This window comes from Rhipicephalus sanguineus, chromosome 4 (assembly GCF_013339695.2).
Source record: "Rhipicephalus sanguineus isolate Rsan-2018 chromosome 4, BIME_Rsan_1.4, whole genome shotgun sequence".
NCBI classification, from domain to species: domain Eukaryota; kingdom Metazoa; phylum Arthropoda; class Arachnida; order Ixodida; family Ixodidae; genus Rhipicephalus; species Rhipicephalus sanguineus.
Genome location: NC_051179.1, coordinates 45,281,930 through 45,289,640, shown reverse-complemented (window position 1 = coordinate 45,289,640; position 7,711 = coordinate 45,281,930).

The window sequence follows — 7,711 nt, the reverse complement described above, 5'->3', positions numbered from 1 at the left end:
ACTAGAGGACGCCACATGTCAACACAGTCGAGTGGCGGCAAATTTGAATCGGTAGTCGGTTGTGTGTAGCGTTTGGGTTAACGACGCAGCGATATAACGCAATTCTTTGCCAACAAACAATGACAGCAAACCCGAGTCGAAGCTGACAAAACTGAAGACTTCGTGGCTCCCTTCATGATGGTGTTGGAACTGCAGGATGGTGTCGTCAAACCGGTCAGACTTGGGGTCCTACGCTCAGAAGACATGTGTCACTGGCGTAGCCAATGGGAGTTCGTATTGAGAGGTTTAACCCGGACCCCCCCCCCCCCCCCCAGCGGCGTAGGCAGAATTTTTTTCGGGGCGGGGGGGGCACCTCCTTGATCCGACGAGTCTGGGCAGGTAAGTGGGATCGAGGGTCATCTTGTGCTCTGTATCCCATGGTGAAAAAATTTCGGGGAGGGGGGGTGCACGGGCCCGGTGTGCTTCCCCCCCTGGCTACGCCACTGCTCCCACCCCTTAAATTATTTTTTTGCTGCATACACACACTCACATGCAAACACACGTACGAACACACATACAGAGTGGTTACCCCCCCCCCTCCTTTCCTCCCAAAAAATTTTCTGGCTACGCACCTGCCGAGTGTCTTACCGTCTGTGCCAAACACCTACGCTTCCTTCCGTCATATGTATTTACGTTTTCTTTGGCCTGCAAAGCCACTTCTCACGGTAGCACAACGGTCGACTTGCTGTTTGCTGTCATGTGCTGCAGCGCCTCAAAGTTGCTCTTTGTTGAAAACGTCAAGAGCACTCTATATTTACATAGCGATGTACTTTGACCATGGCTCCATGCAACTCCTTACGACACAACCAGTTTGCTCAATTTCACACTAAGCAGTGACCAATCTAACTTTCCACGTCCACTCGAAAACAGTGATCTGTGAAGGCAATCTGTAGAAGCGTCGAAACATTTTTAAAGCGCAAGAAAGGACGGGCAGAGGTAGAGAAGTTACAGCGCTTGTCTCGTAGCGTTTATCTTTCTGTCCCGCCCTTTTTGCGCTGTAAAAATGAAGGCAGTCCGTACAGCAGCCCTGCAGCCAGGAACTTTTTGGGGAGACTTCGTGTGAGTGTGAATGAGGCATCTTTGAAGGTCCGTGGCTCGAATGTCGCGAGGGTCAAGCTCGCTGATGCAGCGAGGTCGCGACGAACGGCTATCCAGCGAAGCGTGATGGCGCGTTCATTTCTGTGTGCAGCTCACGGCGGCGGGCTTTGTGTTTGGACATAGTCCCGGACCAACGAGGGGGAACAAGATTCATTAAGTATTCGACAACTTCCGCTGCCGCTGGTCTCGCGTCACAGAACTCCGGAGACGCTAAATGTAGCTACCGGTTTTCCGCGTCGCGTGCGGTGCTATATGGTTTATATATAGACTGGGCCTTTGACAATAATCTATATATATACAAAGACAGCCTCATGTGTAAATTTTATAGTAGAGGGATTAGGTTTGTGAACGCGTCCATTCATGTTTCAATTTTGTGCCGTTTTAGGATTATTGACAGCTTCACGATTGAAACTATTTTTAAACGAAGAGGAGTGGCCGGAGCCGCAACTATAGGCACCAACCTCTCCTTAAACACATTTAATAAGAATATTTTTAAAAAGACCACCGGGCATAGGTGTCCTATACACGTCCCAACATGCATGACTCGCCCTCTGAAAAATCGGGCATTGCATACAATTGAATTTCAACATAAAGTTCGCTGAATAATACAGGGATCGATAGACTGTCTCCATGACTACATTTGCAAAGGGCGTACTGGCGCGAAAGCAATGCAACAAGAAGCGTGCATTCGGAGAAAACAACTGCACACTTCTTTGATGGTGTTTTTGAGTATGTTCAGCAACTTTGACTCCCTAGCAACACTGCGGTTCTAACGTCGCATAATTGGTTTCTCTATTGGGCATCTGCTATTGCGTTTCGATTATAGGATATGTTTTGAGATAAGCTTTGCGAGACATCGCATGACTCAGAGCCACAGCTCTCACATTTTCCCATGACACAAAATAAATTCGTTATTGTTTTAATCAAAATTTGAAAGTTTGGCAGCACACGAGCACACTACAATGTCCAGTGCAAAATACAGCCGGTGGTTGGGGCTGTTAGGATCGGATGCTTAAGTGAATGCTGACTAAGTGTTTATTTGTGTATAAGTGAATGAGCTTGCCCGAATGCACACATGTGCGCATTCATGCATACTTACGCACACAAACCTGTACGAAATGATCGTACGGTGGAATCGAAAATACGTGTGTGTTTTTTGCGTGCAGTTTTCCCATGAGTTCCGACAGCGGTCCAAGCGATAATCCAAACACTGTATATAGCATTTGCGACACTCGGAGCATCGGAATATTCATTCGAAGTTCTTTGTGCGCTTCAGCCCTGATCTGCAGGCCTTCCTTGTGAACAGCTGCCCGCGAATGCTCCAAATGCAAGTTGTATTAACAGCATGTATGAGCACGCTAGTTTGTTTGCGCCTGATGTTGACGTTCAACTGTCTGCCCCGTCCTACGCGGCCCGACGAAACGCGTTCCCATCACGCACCAATGCGCCGTGGGGGCGGATCTATGCGCCTGATTATACACGTCGCTCGACGAAGTGTATGTACGGCTTGAAGTCGTGATTGCGTGCGGTACACGGCCAGACTTTTTCAAGAGAAGCTTGTTATGAGTTGCAGATTTCGGCGGCGTTGTACGCGGAAAACCCGGCGCCGGCGCAGCGTACAGAAAGACGGCACTCGAAGGTGCGACTGTCGCACGCGTATTTGTTTGCGCCGTTTCGCGATGATTGATGCGATCAGCCGTTTCTGATATGACAATCTGATCTTTTATCGAGGTCGCTTGTCATTTGACGCTGCCGCGTTTCATTGTTGCCTGAATACGAACGCGCGACCGCCGTTGTTGCGCTGTTCCCGTGGATGAAGAAAGGAAACAGTTAGGAGGGATCATTGCGCAATGCGAACGAAAGAATGAAGGAAAAAAAGAAACCCCCCCCCCCGAAATTTTTCATTTTTGCATGTGCATGCGTTTGTATGGTGCAAGCACACATACAAACGCACGCATGCGAACATACAAAAAATTCGGCAGATCCCACGCACTGTGGGAATCGATGTAATGCGAAGCAGCCAGCAAAAAGATGCATACATCGCCTTGTTTGTCTTTGAGCCAAATGAAATCATTCATGCTATGGCATCTAGTCCACCATATATCGCATGTTTGCCATGCAGGCATGCATGCACAATGTAGTATACACCATGCCAATGAAACGCATATTCTAGTATATACAATGCATGACCTGTCGCTTATGTTCATCACGCACTCGTGTCGTGCCATACCAGTTTTGGTATATATCCAGTTAACAAAACGGCCGGAAGCACACCATGACAGTGGCATGTAAATCATACCGTACATGACATGCATAATATGATTCGCATGTTAAGACCTCTCATTTATGTTCGTCATACAGTCACATCGCGCAATATCAATTTTGGTGTATATTGCTACGGGGATTATTTATTCGGCAAGCACTGGTCGAGCTAACACTGCACACAGTGCACAGGAACGCAGGTCAAAGGCAGCTCCAGACTCTGCCCCACAGCAGCAACGTCGTCGTCGTCGTCTTCATCCATCCGGTATCAATGCGGCGCCCGTGCCAGAGTGACCTTTCCATACCCGTGACATTACCCCGGTCGGCAAAGCACCGTCCCGGTGCCTGTTAGGGTTAGAAGGGCGTGTCACCATTGTAGGGCTTCAGGCGAGAAACATGCACGATGTCAGTTCTGGGTGTAGCAGTCGATGAGTTAGTGGCCGGGGAAATCTCATAGGTGACAGGTGTCACCTGGCACAAGACTCGGTAGGGCCCAACATATCGCGACAGAAGCTTCTCGCAAAGGCCAACACGACGAGATGGGAGCCAGAGTAGAACGAGAGAGCCCGGAGGAAAATCGGCATCCCTATGTCGACTGTCATAGAGGGACTTCTGTGCAGTCTGGGATGACGAGAACCGAGCGCGGGCTACTGTACGTGCGATGAGAGCACGGGTGATGGCATCTTGAGCGTATGAAGTGGTGGATGGAGGGTCAGGCGCAAGCAGGGTGTCGAAAGGTAGTAAGGGATCACGACCAAAGAGAAGATAAAAGGGTGAGTAGCCGGCAGTTTCATGACGCGACGAGTTGTAGGCGAAGGTGACGAACGGGAGGGCAGTGTCCCAATCGCTGTGGTCGTCAGAAACGTACATGGAAAGCATGTCCGTCAGTGTGCGGTTGAGGCGTTCGGTCAGCCCGTTAGTCTGAGGATGGTAAGAAGTCGCAAAGTTGTGTCGAGTAGCACAAGATCGAAGTAAGTCGTCAACCACACGAGACAGGAAGCAGCGACCACGATCTGTGAGTAAGTGACGAGGAGCGCCATGCTGGAGAATGATGTCGTAAAGAAGGAAATCTGCAACGTCCGTCGCGCAGCTGGTCGGTATAGCGCTCGAGTGATAGCATACCGAGTAGCATAATCCGTAGCTACTGCGATCCACTTATTACCTGTTGTTGAAGTTGGGAAGGGACCTAGCAAGTCCAACCCCACTCGACAAAACGGCTCGGCTGGGACTTCAATAGGTTGAAGGCGTCCGGCAGGGAGAGTTGTAGGCTTTTTTCGGCGCTGGCACAGGTCACACGCAGCGACGTATAGCGGCGGACTGAACGATAAAGGCCCTTCCAGAATACCCGTCGTCGAACGCGCTCATAGGTTCTGGATACGCCTAAATGTCCAGAAGTTGGCGCGTCGTGAAGTTCTTGCAGGATGTCCTTGCGCAGATGACGCGGGACGACGAGTAAAAATTCCGCGCCATCGGCGTGTAAGTTGCGGCGGTACAAAACGTTGTCTTGAAGCAAGAACGTGCTCAGTGAAGGGTCGGTATCGCCGGACTGAAGGCGGTCAATGATGGAGCGCAGCGATGGGTCGCGGCGTTGTTCATCCGCCACCTACAGAAAGTCAGTGATGGCTAAGATGCAGTCATCAGCTTCCACCTCAGTGGAGTTGGGTGGATCAACAGGGTGTCGTGATAAGCAGTCTGCATCGCTGTGCATCTTGCCAGATTTGTACACTACCGAGAACGTGTACTCCTGCAATCGTAATGCCCATCGGCCTAGTCTTCCTGTGGGATCCTTAAGTGTTGACAGCCAGCAGAGGGCATGATGGTCTGTGATAACTTGGAATGGGCGTCCGTATAGGTACGGACGGAATTTCGCGATAGCCCAGACGAGAGCTAGGCACTCCCGCTCGGTAATGGAATAATTCTGTTCCGAATGTGACAGAAGGCGGCTAGCGTACGCTATCACACGGTTTCTGCCATTCTGTATCTGAGCGAGTATAGCACCAATGCCATGGCCACTTGCGTCGGTGCGAAGCTCTGTTCGAGCGGTTTTGTCAAAATGAGCCAACACAGGTGGTGATGTGAGCGCGGAAATCAGCGACGCAAAGGAATGTTCTTGGTCGTCACTCCAGGAGAAAGCCACGTTCTTTCTGAGGAGATCCGTGAGTGGCCGAGCAATTTCCGCGAAGTTGATGACGAAACGGCGGAAGTACGAGCAATATCAAACGAGCGAAATGGCCGCGAGTGCACCACGAGTATAGCATGTAAGTCATGGCATACATGACATGCATGTCATGATTTTCATGTTAACACCTTTCATTTACGTTCGTCATAAAGCCGCTTCGCGCAATACCAATTTTGGTGTATATCAAGCTAGCGAAACGGCCGTGAATGCACCATGAGCGCGGCATGTAAATCATGACATACATGACATCATGTCACGGTTTTCATGTTACCACCTGTTATTCATGTTCGACATACAGTCGCGTCGCGCAATACCAATTTTGGTATATATCAAGCTAGGAAAACGGCCGCGAATGTATCATGAGTGTGGCTTGCAAATCATGTCGTACATGACCTGCATGTCATGTTTCCATGTTACCACCTCTCATTTACGTTCGTCATGCAGTCGCGTCGCGCAATACCAATTTTGGTGTATATCATGCAAGCGAAACGGCCACGAATGCGCCATGATCATGACATGTAAATCATGTCGTACATGTCATGCATGTCATGATTTTCATGTTACCATGTCTCATTTACTTTCGTCATACAGTCGCTGCGCGCAATACCAATTTTGGTGTACATCAAGCTAGCGAAGCGGCCGCGAATGCATCATGAGCGTGGCATGTAAATCATGACATACATGGCATGCATGTCATGGTTTTCATCTTACCAACTGTTATTCATGTTCTTCATACAGTCACTTCGCGCAATACCAATTTTGGCGTATATCAGTCTACTGAAACGGCCGCTAGCGCACCATGAGCGTGGCGTGTAAATCAGGTTGTACATGACTTGCACGTCATGATTTTCATGTTACCACCTCTCACTTACGTTCGCCATACGGTCGTGTCGCGCAATACCAATTTTGGTGTATATCATGCAAGCGAAACGGCCGCAAATGCACCATGAGCGTGGCATGTAAATCATGACATACATGTCATGGATGTCATGGTTTTCATGCTACGACCTGTTATTCATGTTCTTCATACAGCCACATAGCACAATACCTATTTTGGTGTATATCAATCTAGCGAAACGACCGCGAGTGCGCCATGAGCGTGGCATGTAAATCATGTCATACATGAAATGCATGTCATGATTTTCATGTTACCACGTGTCAGTTATGTTCGTCATACAGAAATGTCTCGTCATGCCAGTTTTCGTATATATCCCTTCATTTAAACGGCCGCGAGCGCCCAGAGACCATGTCATGTAAATCATGCCGCACATGACATGCGCGTCATGATTTGCATGTTAGGAGCAGTCATTGTGTTCGTCATGAATTCTTGTCACGCCGTACCAATTTTGGTGTATATGAAATTAACGGAACGGCCGCAAGAGCCTAAGGTCGTGGAATGTAAATCATGCTGTTCATGACATGCGTGTCATGATTTGCATGATATGACCTGTCATTTATGTTCGTAATAAGACCATGTTACGACACACCAATTTTGGTATACATCCGATTAACGAAACGGCCAGGAGAGCACAAAGTCGTAGGCGGATAGATAGATAGATAGATAGATAGATAGATAGATAGATAGATAGATAGATAGATAGATAGATAGATAGATAGATAGATAGATAGATAGATAGATAGATAGATAGATAGATAGATAGATAGATAGATAGATAGATAGATAGATAGATAGATAGATAGATAGATAGATAGATAGATAGATAGATAGATAGATAGATAGATAGATAGATAGATAGAAGTTCGCTAAGAAATGCTTCGCATTTAAAAGCATGGTTGAACCCCCTGCAGTGAAACCGTGCAGGTTTTTGACGATAATGGCGGCCGAAGGACGTTGCTATCCAAGAACGGTTTACTTCCCGGGGACCAGAACTTTCGTGTTTGCATTCATTGCGAAGATTCTTTTCTTTGATCTCCGCTCTGCTGTAACTTGATTCAGGGGGCAAGGGGGGGGGTGTTGCGGTGGAACTTCACTCCCCCCCCCCCCCCCCCCCACCTAATAGAGAGGCCTGCGAACGCCTATTATTATTTCTATCGTGGCTAACAGCGCGACTAAGGCGGACGAAGAAAAGAAGCGGACACACTGGATTGGTTACGTCTAATGCACTCATATGT